Source organism: Haematobia irritans, chromosome 1, assembly GCF_050003625.1.
Source record: "Haematobia irritans isolate KBUSLIRL chromosome 1, ASM5000362v1, whole genome shotgun sequence".
NCBI classification, from domain to species: Eukaryota; Metazoa; Arthropoda; class Insecta; order Diptera; family Muscidae; genus Haematobia; species Haematobia irritans.
In genome coordinates, this window is record NC_134397.1 from 73,435,102 (window position 1) to 73,450,988 (window position 15,887).

The window sequence follows — 15,887 nt, forward strand, 5'->3', positions numbered from 1 at the left end:
ATTTGGGTGGATTTTTCGATTTTTTGAGGGTGGTCACGAATTATCGTCCTTTTCGCTCTAGGACGCTTAGTTTAGGAGATATGGCCAAAAGAAGTTTTTCATATAAAAATTTCAATTTTTTAGGATTTGGGTGGATTTTTCGATTTTTTTAGGGGTGGTCACGAATTATCGTCCTTTTCGCTCTAGGACGCTTAGTTTAGGAGATATGACAAAAAGAAGTTTTTCATATTAAAATTTCAATTTTTTTAGGATTTGGGTGGATTTTTCGATTTTTTGGGGGTGGTTACGAATTATCGTCCTTTTCGCTCTAGGACGCTTAGTTTAGGAGATATGGCCAAAAGAAGTTTTTCATATAAAAATTTCAATTTTTTTAGGATTTGGGTGGATTTTTCGATTTTTTGAGGGTGGTCACGAATTAAAGCCCTTTTCGCTCTAGGACGCTTAGTTTAGGAGATATGGCCAAAAGAAGTTTTTCATATAAACATTTCAATTTTTTTAGGATTTGGGTGGATTTTTCGATTTTTTGAGGGTGGTCACGAATTAAATCCCTTTTCGCTCTAGGACGCTTTGTTTAGGAGATATGGCTAAAAGAAGTTTTTCATATAAAAATTTCAATTTTTTTAGGATTTGGGTGGATTTTTCGATTTTTTGAGGGTGGTTACGAATTATCGTGCTTTTCGCTCTAGGACGCTTAGTTTAGGAGATATGGCCAAAAGAAGTTTTTCATATAAAAATTTCAATTTTTTTAGGATTTGGGTGGATTTTTCGATTTTTTTAGGGGTGGTCACGAATTATCGTCCTTTTCGCTCTAGGACGCTTAGTTTAGGAGATATGACAAAAAGAAGTTTTTCATATAAAAATTTCAATTTTTTTAGGATTTGGGTGGATTTTTCGATTTTTTGAGGGTGATCACGAATTATCGTCCTTTTCGCTCTAGGACGCTTAGTTTAGGAGATATGGCCAAAAGAAGTTTTTCATATAAAAATTTAAATTTTTGTAGGATTTGGGTGGATTTTTCGATTTTTTGAGGGTGGTCACGAATTATCGTCCTTTTCGCTCTAGGACGCTTAGTTTAGGAGATATGGCCAAAAGAAGTTTTTCAAATAAAAATTTCAATTTTTTTAGGATTTGGGTGGATTTTTCGATTTTTTGAGGGTGGTCACGAATTAAAGCCCTTTTCGCTCTAGGACGCGTTGTTTAGGAGATATGGCCAAAAGAAGTTTTTCATATAAAAATTTCAATTTTTTTAGGATTTGGGTGGATTTTTCGATTTTTTGAGGGGTGGTCACGAATTATCGTCCTTTTCGCTCTAGGACGCTTAGTTTAGGAGATATGACAAAAAGAAGTTTTTCATATAAAAATTTCAATTTTTTTAGGATTTGGGTGGATTTTTCGATTTTTTGAGGGTGGTCACGAATTAAAGCCCTTTTCGCTCTAGGACGCTTAGTTTAGGAGATATGGCCAAAAGAAGTTTTTCAAATAAAAATTTCAATTTTTTTAGGATTTGGGTGGATTTTTCAATTTTTTGAGGGTGGTCACGAATTAAAGCCCTTTTCGCTCTAGGACGCTTTGTTTAGGAGATATGGCTAAAAGAAGTTTTTCATATAAAAATTTCAATTTTTTTAGGATTTGGGTGGATTTTTCGATTTTTTGAGGGTGGTTACGAATTATCGTGCTTTTCGGTCTAGGACGCTTAGTTTAGGAGATATGGCCAAAAGAAGTTTTTCATATAAACACGAATTAAAGCCCTTTTCGCTCTAGGACGCTTAGTTTAGGAGATATGGCCAAAAGAAGTTTTTCATATAAAAATTTCAATTTTTGTAGGATTTGGGTGGATTTTTCGATTTTTTGAGGGTGGTCACGAATTAAAGCCCTTTTCGATCTAGGACGCTTAGTTTAGGAGATATGACAAAAAGAAGTTTTTCATATAAAAATTTCAATTTTTTTAGGATTTGGGTGGATTTTTCGATTTTTTGAGGGTGGTTACGAATTATCGTGCTTTTCGGTCTAGGACGCTTAGTTTAGGAGATACGACCAAAAGAAGTTTTTCATATAAAAATTTCAATTTTTTTAGGATTTGGGTGGATTTTTCGATTTTTTGAGGGTGGTCACGAATTATCGTCCTTTTCGCTCTAGGACGCTTAGTTTAGGAGATATGGCCAAAAGAAGTTTTTCAAATAAAAATTTCAATTTTTTTAGGATTTGGGTGGATTTTTCGATTTTTTGAGGGTGGTCACGAATTAAAGCCCTTTTCGCTCTAGGACGCTTAGTTTAGGAGATATGACAAAAAGAAGTTTTTCATATAAAAATTTCAATTTTTTTAGGATTTGGGTGGATTTTTCGATTTTTTGAGGGTGGTCACGAATTAAAGCCCTTTTCGCTCTAGGACGCTTAGTTTAGGAGATATGGCCAAAAGAAGTTTTTCAAATAAAAATTTCAATTTTTTTAGGATTTGGGTGGATTTTTCAATTTTTTGAGGGTGGTCACGAATTAAAGCCCTTTTCGCTCTAGGACGCTTTGTTTAGGAGATATGGCTAAAAGAAGTTTTTCATATAAAAATTTCAATTTTTTTAGGATTTGGGTGGATTTTTCGATTTTTTGAGGGTGGTTACGAATTATCGTGCTTTTCGGTCTAGGACGCTTAGTTTAGGAGATATGGCCAAAAGAAGTTTTTCATATAAATACGAATTAAAGCCCTTTTCGCTCTAGGACGCTTAGTTTAGGAGATATGGCCAAAAGAAGTTTTTCATATAAAAATTTCAATTTTTGTAGGATTTGGGTGGATTTTTCGATTTTTTGAGGGTGGTCACGAATTAAAGCCCTTTTCGATCTAGGACGCTTAGTTTAGGAGATATGACAAAAAGAAGTTTTTCATATAAAAATTTCAATTTTTGTAGGATTTGGGTGGATTTTTCGATTTTTTGAGGGTGGTCACGAATTATCGTCCTTTTCGCTCTAGGACGCTTAGTTTAGGAGATATGACAAAAAGAAGTTTTTCATATAAAAATTTCAATTTTTTTAGGATTTGGGTGGATTTTTCGATTTTTTGAGGGTGGTCACGAATTAAAGCCCTTTTCGCTCTAGGACGCTTAGTTTAGGAGATATGGCCAAAAGAAGTTTTTCAAATAAAAATTTCAATTTTTTTAGGATTTGGGTGGATTTTTCGATTTTTTGAGGGTGGTCACGAATTAAAGCCCTTTTCGCTCTAGGACGCTTTGTTTAGGAGATATGGCTAAAAGAAGTTTTTCATATAAAAATTTCAATTTTTTTAGGATTTGGGTGGATTTTTCGATTTTTTGAGGGTGGTTACGAATTATCGTGCTTTTCGGTCTAGGACGCTTAGTTTAGGAGATATGACCAAAAGAAGTTTTTCATATAAAAATTTCAATTTTTTTAGGATTTGGGTGGATTTTTCGATTTTTTGAGGGTGGTCACGAATTATCGTCCTTTTCGCTCTAGGACGCTTAGTTTAGGAGATATGGCCAAAAGAAGTTTTTCATATAAAAATTTCAATTTTTGTAGGATTTGGGTGGATTTTTCGATTTTTTGAGGGTGGTCACGAATTAAAGCCCTTTTCGATCTAGGACGCTTAGTTTAGGAGATATGACAAAAAGAAGTTTTTCATATAAAAATTTCAATTTTTGTAGGATTTGGGTGGATTTTTCGATTTTTTGAGGGTGGTCACGAATTATCGTCCTTTTCGCTCTAGGACGCTTAGTTTAGGAGATATGACAAAAAGAAGTTTTTCATATAAAAATTTGAATTTTTTTAGGATTTGGGTGGATTTTTCGATTTTTTGAGGGTGGTCACGAATTAAAGCCCTTTTCGCTCTAGGACGCTTAGTTTAGGAGATATGGCCAAAAGAAGTTTTTCAAATAAAAATTTCAATTTTTTTAGGATTTGGGTGGATTTTTCGATTTTTTGAGGGTGGTCACGAATTAAAGCCCTTTTCGCTCTAGGACGCTTTGTTTAGGAGATATGGCTAAAAGAAGTTTTTCATATAAAAATTTCAATTTTTTTAGGATTTGGGTGGATTTTTCGATTTTTTGAGGGTGGTTACGAATTATCGTGCTTTTCGGTCTAGGACGCTTAGTTTAGGAGATATGACCAAAAGAAGTTTTTCATATAAAAATTTCAATTTTTTTAGGATTTGGGTGGATTTTTCGATTTTTTGAGGGTGGTCACGAATTATCGTCCTTTTCGCTCTAGGACGCTTAGTTTAGGAGATATGGCCAAAAGAAGTTTTTCATATAAACATTTCAATTTTTTTAGGATTTGGGTGGATTTTTCGATTTTTCGGGGGTGGTCACGAATTATCGTCCTTTTAGCTCTAGGACGCTTAGTTTAGGAGATATGACCAAAAGAAGTTTTTCATATAAAAATTTCAATTTTTTTAGGATTTGGGTGGATTTTTCGATTTTTTGAGGGTGGTCACGAATTAAAGCCCTTTTCGCTCTAGGACGCTTAGTTTAGGAGATATGGCCAAAAGAAGTTTTTCATATAAAAATTTCAATTTTTGTAGGATTTGGGTGGATTTTTCGATTTTTTGAGGGTGGTCTCGAATTATCGTCCTTTTCGCTCTAGGACGCTTAGTTTAGGAGATATGACCAAAAGAAGTTTTTCATATAAAAATTTCAATTTTTTAGGATTTGGGTGGATTTTTCGATTTTTTGAGGGTGGTCACGAATTATCGTCCTTTTAGCTCTAGGACGCTTAGTTTAGGAGATATGACCAAAAGAAGTTTTTCATATAAAAATTTGAATTTTTTTAGGATTTGGGTGGATTTTTCGATTTTTTGAGGGTGGTCACGAATTAAAGCCCTTTTCGCTCTAGGACGCTTAGTTTAGGAGATATGGCCAAAAGAAGTTTTTCATATAAAAATTTCAATTTTTGTAGGATTTGGGTGGATTTTTCGATTTTTTGAGGGTGGTAACGAATTATCGTCCTTTTCGCTCTAGGACGCTTAGTTTAGGAGATATGGCCAAAAGAAGTTTTTCATATAAAAATTTCAATTTTTTTAGGATTTGGGTGGATTTTTCGATTTTTTTAGGGGTGGTCACGAATTATCGTCCTTTTCGCTCTAGGACGCTTAGTTTAGGAGATATGACAAAAAGAAGTTTTTCATATAAAAATTTCAATTTTTTTAGGATTTGGGTGGATTTTTCGATTTTTTGAGGGTGATCACGAACTATCGTCCTTTTCGCTCTAGGACGCTTAGTTTAGGAGATATGGCCAAAAGAAGTTTTTCATATAAAAATTTCAATTTTTGTAGGATTTGGGTGGATTTTTCGATTTTTTGAGGGTGGTAACGAATTATCGTCCTTTTCGCTCTAGGACGCTTAGTTTAGGAGATATGGCCAAAAGAAGTTTTTCATATAAAAATTTCAATTTTTTTAGGATTTGGGTGGATTTTTCGATTTTTTTAGGGGTGGTCACGAATTATCGTCCTTTTCGCTCTAGGACGCTTAGTTTAGGAGATATGACAAAAAGAAGTTTTTCATATAAAAATTTCAATTTTTTTAGGATTTGGGTGGATTTTTCGATTTTTTGAGGGTGATCACGAACTATCGTCCTTTTCGCTCTAGGACGCTTAGTTTAGGAGATATGGCCAAAAGAAGTTTTTCATATAAAAATTTCAATTTTTTTAGGATTGGGTGGATTTTTCGATTTTTTGGGGGTGGTTGCGAATTATCGTCCTTTTCGCTCTAGGACGCTTAGTTTAGGAGATATGGCCAAAAGAAGTTTTTCATATAAAAATTTCAATTTTTTAGGATTTGGGTGGATTTTTCGATTTTTTGAGGGTGGTCACGAATTAAAGCCCTTTTCGCTCTAGGACGCTTAGTTTAGGAGATATGACAAAAAGAAGATTTTCATATAAAAATTTCAATTTTTTTAGGATTTGGGTGGATTTTTCGATTTTTTGAGGGTGATCACGAATTATCGTCCTTTTCGCTCTAGGACGCTTAGTTTAGGAGATATGGCCAAAAGAAGTTTTTCATATAAAAATTTCAATTTTTTAGGATTTGGGTGGATTTTTCGATTTTTTGAGGGTGGTCACGAATTAAAGCCCTTTTCGCTCTAGGACGCTTAGTTTAGGAGATATGGCCAAAAGAAGTTTTTCATATAAAAATTTCAATTTTTGTAGGAGTTGGGTGGATTTTTCGATTTTTTTAGGGGTGGTCACGAATTATCGTCCTTTTCGCTCTAGGACGCTTAGTTTAGGAGATATGACCAAAAGAAGTTTTTCAAATAAAAATTTCAATTTTTTTAGGATTTGGGTGGATTTTTCGATTTTTTGAGGGTGGTCACGAATTAAAGCCCTTTTCGCTCTAGGACGCTTAGTTTAGGAGATATGGCCAAAAGAAGTTTTTCATATAAAAATTTCAATTTTTTTAGGATTTGGGTGGATTTTTCGATTTTTTGAGGGTGGTCACGAATTATCGTCCCTTTCGCTCTAGGACGCTTAGTTTAGGAGATATGGCCAAAAGAAGTTTTTCATATAAAAATTTCAATTTTTTTAGGATTTGGGTGGATTTTTCGATTTTTTGAGGGTGGTCACGAATTATCGTCCTTTTAGCTCTAGGACGCTTAGTTTAGGAGATATGACCAAAAGAAGTTTTTCATATAAAAATTTGAATTTTTTTAGGATTTGGGTGGATTTTTCGATTTTTTGAGGGTGGTCACGAATTAAAGCCCTTTTCGCTGTAGGACGCTTAGTTTAGGAGATATGGCCAAAAGAAGTTTTTCATATAAAAATTTCAATTTTTGTAGGATTTGGGTGGATTTTTCGATTTTTTTAGGGGTGGTCACGAATTATCGTCCTTTTCGCTCTAGGACGCTTAGTTTAGGAGATATGACAAAAAGAAGTTTTTCATATAAAAATTTCAATTTTTTTAGGATTTGGGTGGATTTTTCGATTTGTTGAGGGTGATCACGAATTATCGTCCTTTTCGCTCTAGGACGCTTAGTTTAGGAGATATGACCAAAAGAAGTTTTTCATATAAAAATTTCAATTTTTTTAGGATTTGGGTGGATTTTTCGATTTTTTCGAATTATCGTCCTTTTAGCTCTAGGACGCTTAGTTTAGGAGATATGACCAAAAGAAGTTTTTCATATAAAAATTTGAATTTTTTTAGGATTTGGGTGGATTTTTTCGATTTTTTGAGGGTGGTCACGAATTAAAGCCCTTTTCGCTCTAGGACGCTTAGTTTAGGAGATATGGCCAAAAGAAGTTTTTCATATAAAAATTTCAATTTTTTTAGGATTTGGGTGGATTTTTCGATTTTTTGAGGGTGGTCACGAATTATCGTCCTTTTCGCTCTAGGACGCTTAGTTTAGGAGATATGGCCAAAAGAAGTTTTTCATATAAATATTTCAATTTTTTTAGGATTTGGGTGGATTTTTCGATTTTTTGAGGGCGGTCACGAATTATCGTCCTTTTAGCTCTAGGACGCTTAGTTTAGGAGATATGACCAAAAGAAGTTTTTCATATAAAAATTTGAATTTTTTTTGGATTTGGGTGGATTTTTCGATTTTTTGAGGGTGGTCACGAATTAAAGCCCTTTTCGCTGTAGGACGCTTAGTTTAGGAGATATGGCCAAAAGAAGTTTTTCATATAAAAATTTCAATTTTTGTAGGATTTGGGTGGATTTTTCGATTTTTTGAGGGTGATCACGAATTATCGTCCTTTTCGCTCTAGGACGCTTAGTTTAGGAGATATGACCAAAAGAAGTTTTTCATATAAAAATTTCAATTTTTTTAGGATTTGGGTGGATTTTTCGATTTTTTTCGAATTATCGTCCTTTTAGCTCTAGGACGCTTAGTTTAGGAGATATGACCAAAAGAAGTTTTTCATATAAAAATTTGAATTTTTTTAGGATTTGGGTGGATTTTTCGATTTTTTGAGGGTGGTCACGAATTAAAGCCCTTTTCGCTCTAGGACGCTTAGTTTAGGAGATATGGCCAAAAGAAGTTTTTCATATAAAAATTTCAATTTTTGTAGGATTTGGGTGGATTTTTCGATTTTTTGAGGGTGGTCACGAATTATCGTCCTTTTCGCTCTAGGACGCTTAGTTTAGGAGATATGGCCAAAAGAAGTTTTTCATATAAAAATTTAAATTTTTGTAGGATTTGGGTGGATTTTTCGATTTTTTGAGGGTGGTCACGAATTATCGTCCTTTTCGCTCTAGGACGCTTAGTTTAGGAGATATGGCCAAAAGAAGTTTTTCAAATAAAAATTTCAATTTTTTTAGGATTTGGGTGGATTTTTCGATTTTTTGAGGGTGGTCACGAATTAAAGCCCTTTTCGCTCTAGGACGCGTTGTTTAGGAGATATGGCCAAAAGAAGTTTTTCATATAAAAATTTCAATTTTTTAGGATTTGGGTGGATTTTTCGATTTTTTGAGGGTGGTCACGAATTAAAGCCCTTTTCGCTCTAGGACGCTTAGTTTAGGAGATATGGCCAAAAGAAGTTTTTCATATAAAAATTTCAATTTTTTTAGGATTTGGGTGGATTTTTCGATTTTTTGAGGGTGGTCACGAATTAAAGCCCTTTTCGCTCTAGGACGCTTAGTTTAGGAGATATGGCCAAAAGAAGTTTTTCAAATAAAAATTTCAATTTTTTTAGGATTTGGGTGGATTTTTCGATTTTTTGAGGGTGGTCACGAATTAAAGCCCTTTTCGCTCTAGGACGCTTAGTTTAGGAGATATGGCCAAAAGAAGTTTTTCATATAAAAATTTCAATTTTTGTAGGAGTTGGGTGGATTTTTCGATTTTTTTAGGGGTGGTCACGAATTATCGTCCTTTTCGCTCTAGGACGCTTAGTTTAGGAGATATGACCAAAAGAAGTTTTTCATATAAAAATTTCAATTTTTTTAGGATTTGGGTGGATTTTTCGATTTTTTGAGGGTGGTCACGAATTATCGTCCTTTTCGCTCTAGGACGCTTAGTTTAGGAGATATGACAAAAAGAAGTTTTTCATATAAAAATTTCAATTTTTTTAGGATTTGGGTGGATTTTTCGATTTTTTCGAATTATCGTCCTTTTAGCTCTAGGACGCTTAGTTTAGGAGATATGACCAAAAGAAGTTTTTCATATAAAAATTTGATTTTTTTTAGGATTTGGGTGGATTTTTCGATTTTTTGAGGGTGGTCACGAATTAAAGCCCTTTTCGCTCTAGGACGCTTAGTTTAGGAGATATGGCCAAAAGAAGTTTTTCATATAAAAATTTCAATTTTTGTAGGATTTGGGTGGATTTTTCGATTTTTTGAGGGTGGTCACGAATTATCGTCCTTTTCGCTCTAGGACGCTTAGTTTAGGAGATATGGCCAAAAGAAGTTTTTCATATAAAAATTTCAATTTTTTTAGGATTTGGGTGGATTTTTCGATTTTTTGAGGGCGGTCACGAATTATCGTCCTTTTAGCTCTAGGACGCTTAGTTTAGGAGATATGACCAAAAGAAGTTTTTCATATAAAAATTTGAATTTTTTTGGATTTGGGTGGATTTTTCGATTTTTTGAGGGTGGTCACGAATTAAAGCCCTTTTCGCTGTAGGACGCTTAGTTTAGGAGATATGGCCAAAAGAAGTTTTTCATATAAAAATTTCAATTTTTGTAGGATTTGGGTGGATTTTTCGATTTTTTTAGGGGTGGTCACGAATTATCGTCCTTTTCGCTCTAGGACGCTTAGTTTAGGAGATATGACAAAAAGAAGTTTTTCATATAAAAATTTGAATTTTTTTAGGATTTGGGTGGATTTTTCGATTTTTTGAGGGTGATCACGAATTATCGTCCTTTTCGCTCTAGGACGCTTAGTTTAGGAGATATGACCAAAAGAAGTTTTTCATATAAAAATTTCAATTTTTTTAGGATTTGGGTGGATTTTTCGATTTTTTCGAATTATCGTCCTTTTCGCTCTAGGACGCTTAGTTTAGGAGATATGGCCAAAAGAAGTTTTTCATATAAAAATTTCAATTTTTTTAGGATTTGGGTGGATTTTTCGATTTTTTGAGGGTGGTCACGAATTAAAGCCCTTTTCGCTCTAGGACGCTTAGTTTAGGAGATATGGCCAAAAGAAGTTTTTCAAATAAAAATTTCAATTTTTTTAGGATTTGGGTGGATTTTTCGATTTTTTGAGGGTGGTCACGAATTAAAGCCCTTTTCGCTCTAGGACGCTTTGTTTAGGAGATATGGCTAAAAGAAGTTTTTCATATAAAAATTTCAATTTTTTTAGGATTTGGGTGGATTTTTCGATTTTTTGAGGGTGGTCACGAATTAAAGCCCTTTTCGCTCTAGGACGCTTAGTTTAGGAGATATGGCCAAAAGAAGGTTTTCATATAAAAATTTCAATTTTTGTAGGATTTGGGTGGATTTTTCGATTTTTTGAGGGTGGTCACGAATTATCGTCCTTTTCGCTCTAGGACGCTTAGTTTAGGAGATAAGACCAGAAGAAGTTTTTCATATAAAAATTTCAATTTTTTTAGGATTTGGGTGGATTTTTCGATTTTTTGAGGGTGATCACGAATTATCGTCCTTTTCGCTCTAGGACGCTTAGTTTAGGAGATATGGCCAAAAGAAGTTTTTCATATAAAAATTTCAATTTTTTTAGGATTTGGGTGGATTTTTCGATTTTTTGGGGGTGGTCACGAATTATCGTCCTTTTCGCTCTAGGACGCTTAGTTTAGGAGATATGGCCAAAAGAAGTTTTTCATATAAAAATTTCAATTTTTTTAGGATTTGGGTGGATTTTTCGATTTTTTGAGGGTGGTCACGAATTAAAGCCCTTTTCGCTCTAGGACGCTTAGTTTAGGAGATATGGCCAAAAGAAGTTTTTCAAATAAAAATTTCAATTTTTTTAGGATTTGGGTGGATTTTTCGATTTTTTGAGGGTGGTCACGAATTAAAGCCCTTTTCGCTCTAGGACGCTTTGTTTAGGAGATATGGCTAAAAGAAGTTTTTCATATAAAAATTTCAATTTTTTTAGGATTTGGGTGGATTTTTCGTTTTTTTGAGGGTGGTTACGAATTATCGTGCTTTTCGCTCTAGGACGCTTAGTTTAGGAGATATGGCCAAAAGAAGTTTTTCATATAAACATTTCAATTTTTTTAGGATTTGGGTGGATTTTTCGATTTTTTGAGGGTGGTCACGAATTATCGTCCTTTTAGGTCTAGGACGCTTAGTTTAGGAGATATGACCAAAAGAAGTTTTTCATATAAAAATTTGAATTTTTTTAGGATTTGGGTGGATTTTTCGATTTTTTGAGGGTGGTCACGAATTAAAGCCCTTTTCGCTCTAGGACGCTTAGTTTAGGAGATATGGCCAAAAGAAGTTTTTCATATAAAAATTTCAATTTTTGTAGGATTTGGGTGGATTTTTCGATTTTTTTAGGGGTGGTCACGAATTATCGTCCTTTTCGCTCTAGGACGCTTAGTTTAGGAGATATGACAAAAAGAAGTTTTTCATATAAAAATTTGAATTTTTTTAGGATTTGGGTGGATTTTTCGATTTTTTGAGGGTGATCACGAATTATCGTCCTTTTCGCTCTAGGACGCTTAGTTTAGGAGATATGACCAAAAGAAGTTTTTCATATAAAAATTTCAATTTTTTTAGGATTTGGGTGGATTTTTCGATTTTTTCGAATTATCGTCCTTTTCGCTCTAGGACGCTTAGTTTAGGAGATATGGCCAAAAGAAGTTTTTCATATAAAAATTTCAATTTTTTTAGGATTTGGGTGGATTTTTCGATTTTTTGAGGGTGGTCACGAATTAAAGCCCTTTTCGCTCTAGGACGCTTAGTTTAGGAGATATGGCCAAAAGAAGTTTTTCAAATAAAAATTTCAATTTTTTTAGGATTTGGGTGGATTTTTCGATTTTTTGAGGGTGGTCACGAATTAAAGCCCTTTTCGCTCTAGGACGCTTTGTTTAGGAGATATGGCTAAAAGAAGTTTTTCATATAAAAATTTCAATTTTTTTAGGATTTGGGTGGATTTTTCGATTTTTTGAGGGTGGTCACGAATTAAAGCCCTTTTCGCTCTAGGACGCTTAGTTTAGGAGATATGGCCAAAAGAAGGTTTTCATATAAAAATTTCAATTTTTGTAGGATTTGGGTGGATTTTTCGATTTTTTGAGGGTGGTCACGAATTATCGTCCTTTTCGCTCTAGGACGCTTAGTTTAGGAGATAAGACCAGAAGAAGTTTTTCATATAAAAATTTCAATTTTTTTAGGATTTGGGTGGATTTTTCGATTTTTTGAGGGTGATCACGAATTATCGTCCTTTTCGCTCTAGGACGCTTAGTTTAGGAGATATGGCCAAAAGAAGTTTTTCATATAAAAATTTCAATTTTTTTAGGATTTGGGTGGATTTTTCGATTTTTTGGGGGTGGTCACGAATTATCGTCCTTTTCGCTCTAGGACGCTTAGTTTAGGAGATATGGCCAAAAGAAGTTTTTCATATAAAAATTTCAATTTTTTTAGGATTTGGGTGGATTTTTCGATTTTTTGAGGGTGGTCACGAATTAAAGCCCTTTTCGCTCTAGGACGCTTAGTTTAGGAGATATGGCCAAAAGAAGTTTTTCAAATAAAAATTTCAATTTTTTTAGGATTTGGGTGGATTTTTCGATTTTTTGAGGGTGGTCACGAATTAAAGCCCTTTTCGCTCTAGGACGCTTTGTTTAGGAGATATGGCTAAAAGAAGTTTTTCATATAAAAATTTCAATTTTTTTAGGATTTGGGTGGATTTTTCGTTTTTTTGAGGGTGGTTACGAATTATCGTGCTTTTCGCTCTAGGACGCTTAGTTTAGGAGATATGGCCAAAAGAAGTTTTTCATATAAACATTTCAATTTTTTTAGGATTTGGGTGGATTTTTCGATTTTTTGAGGGTGGTCACGAATTATCGTCCTTTTAGGTCTAGGACGCTTAGTTTAGGAGATATGACCAAAAGAAGTTTTTCATATAAAAATTTGAATTTTTTTAGGATTTGGGTGGATTTTTCGATTTTTTGAGGGTGGTCACGAATTAAAGCCCTTTTCGCTCTAGGACGCTTAGTTTAGGAGATATGGCCAAAAGAAGTTTTTCATATAAAAATTTCAATTTTTGTAGGATTTGGGTGGATTTTTCGATTTTTTTAGGGGTGGTCACGAATTATCGTCCTTTTCGCTCTAGGACGCTTAGTTTAGGAGATATGACAAAAAGAAGTTTTTCATATAAAAATTTGAATTTTTTTAGGATTTGGGTGGATTTTTCGATTTTTTGAGGGTGATCACGAATTATCGTCCTTTTCGCTCTAGGACGCTTAGTTTAGGAGATATGACCAAAAGAAGTTTTTCATATAAAAATTTCAATTTTTTTAGGATTTGGGTGGATTTTTCGATTTTTTCGAATTATCGTCCTTTTCGCTCTAGGACGCTTAGTTTAGGAGATATGGCCAAAAGAAGTTTTTCATATAAAAATTTCAATTTTTTTAGGATTTGGGTGGATTTTTCGATTTTTTGAGGGTGGTCACGAATTAAAGCCCTTTTCGCTCTAGGACGCTTAGTTTAGGAGATATGGCCAAAAGAAGTTTTTCAAATAAAAATTTCAATTTTTTTAGGATTTGGGTGGATTTTTCGATTTTTTGAGGGTGGTCACGAATTAAAGCCCTTTTCGCTCTAGGACGCTTTGTTTAGGAGATATGGCTAAAAGAAGTTTTTCATATAAAAATTTCAATTTTTTTAGGATTTGGGTGGATTTTTCGATTTTTTGAGGGTGGTCACGAATTAAAGCCCTTTTCGCTCTAGGACGCTTAGTTTAGGAGATATGGCCAAAAGAAGGTTTTCATATAAAAATTTCAATTTTTGTAGGATTTGGGTGGATTTTTCGATTTTTTGAGGGTGGTCACGAATTATCGTCCTTTTCGCTCTAGGACGCTTAGTTTAGGAGATAAGACCAGAAGAAGTTTTTCATATAAAAATTTCAATTTTTTTAGGATTTGGGTGGATTTTTCGATTTTTTGAGGGTGATCACGAATTATCGTCCTTTTCGCTCTAGGACGCTTAGTTTAGGAGATATGGCCAAAAGAAGTTTTTCATATAAAAATTTCAATTTTTTTAGGATTTGGGTGGATTTTTCGATTTTTTGGGGGTGGTCACGAATTATCGTCCTTTTCGCTCTAGGACGCTTAGTTTAGGAGATATGGCCAAAAGAAGTTTTTCATATAAAAATTTCAATTTTTTTAGGATTTGGGTGGATTTTTCGATTTTTTGAGGGTGGTCACGAATTAAAGCCCTTTTCGCTCTAGGACGCTTAGTTTAGGAGATATGGCCAAAAGAAGTTTTTCAAATAAAAATTTCAATTTTTTTAGGATTTGGGTGGATTTTTCGATTTTTTGAGGGTGGTCACGAATTAAAGCCCTTTTCGCTCTAGGACGCTTTGTTTAGGAGATATGGCTAAAAGAAGTTTTTCATATAAAAATTTCAATTTTTTTAGGATTTGGGTGGATTTTTCGTTTTTTTGAGGGTGGTTACGAATTATCGTGCTTTTCGCTCTAGGACGCTTAGTTTAGGAGATATGGCCAAAAGAAGTTTTTCATATAAACATTTCAATTTTTTTAGGATTTGGGTGGATTTTTCGATTTTTTGAGGGTGGTCACGAATTATCGTCCTTTTAGGTCTAGGACGCTTAGTTTAGGAGATATGACCAAAAGAAGTTTTTCATATAAAAATTTGAATTTTTTTAGGATTTGGGTGGATTTTTCGATTTTTTGAGGGTGGTCACGAATTAAAGCCCTTTTCGCTCTAGGACGCTTAGTTTAGGAGATATGGCCAAAAGAAGTTTTTCATATAAAAATTTCAATTTTTGTAGGATTTGGGTGGATTTTTCGATTTTTTGAGGGTGGTCACGAATTATCGTGCTTTTCGCTCTAGGACGCTTAGTTTAGGAGATATGACCAAAAGAAGTTTTTCGTATAAAAATTTCAATTTTTTTAGGATTTGGGTGGATTTTTCGATTTTTTGAGGGTGGTCACGAATTATCGTCCTTTTCGCTCTAGGACGCTTAGTTTAGGAGATATGGCCAAAAGAAGTTTTTCATATAAAAATTTCAATTTTTTTAGGATTTGGGTGGATTTTTCGATTTTTTGAGGGTGGTCACGAATTATCGTCCTTTTAGCTCTAGGACGCTTAGTTTAGGAGATATGACCAAAAGAAGTTTTTCATATAAAAATTTGAATTTTTTTAGGATTTGGGTGGATTTTTCGATTTTTTGAGGGTGGTCACGAATTAAAGCCCTTTTCGCTCTAGGACGCTTAGTTTAGGAGATATGGCCAAAAGAAGTTTTTCATATAAAAATTTCAATTTTTGTAGGATTTGGGTGGATTTTTCGATTTTTTGAGGGTGGTCACGAATTATCGTCCTTTTCGCTCTAGGACGCTTAGTTTAGGAGATATGACCAAAAGAAGTTTTTCATATAAAAATTTGAATTTTTTTAGGATTTGGGTGGATTTTTCGATTTTTTGAGGGTGGTCACGAATTATCGTCCTTTTAGCTCTAGGACGCTTAGTTTAGGAGATATGACCAAAAGAAGTTTTTCATATAAAAATTTGATTTTTTTTAGGATTTGGGTGGATTTTTCTATTTTTTGGGGGTGGTCACGAATTAAAGCCCTTTTCGCTCTAGGACGCTTAGTTTAGGAGATATGGCCAAAAGAAGTTTTTCATATAAAAATTTCAATTTTTGTAGGATTTGGGTGGATTTTTCGATTTTTTGAGGGTGGTCACGAATTAAAGCCCTTTTCGCTCTAGGACGCTTAGTTTAGGAGATATGGCCAAAAGAAGTTTTTCATATAAAAATTTCAATTTTTGTAGGATTTGGGTGGATTTTTCGATTTTTTGAGGGTGGTCACGAATTATCGTCCTT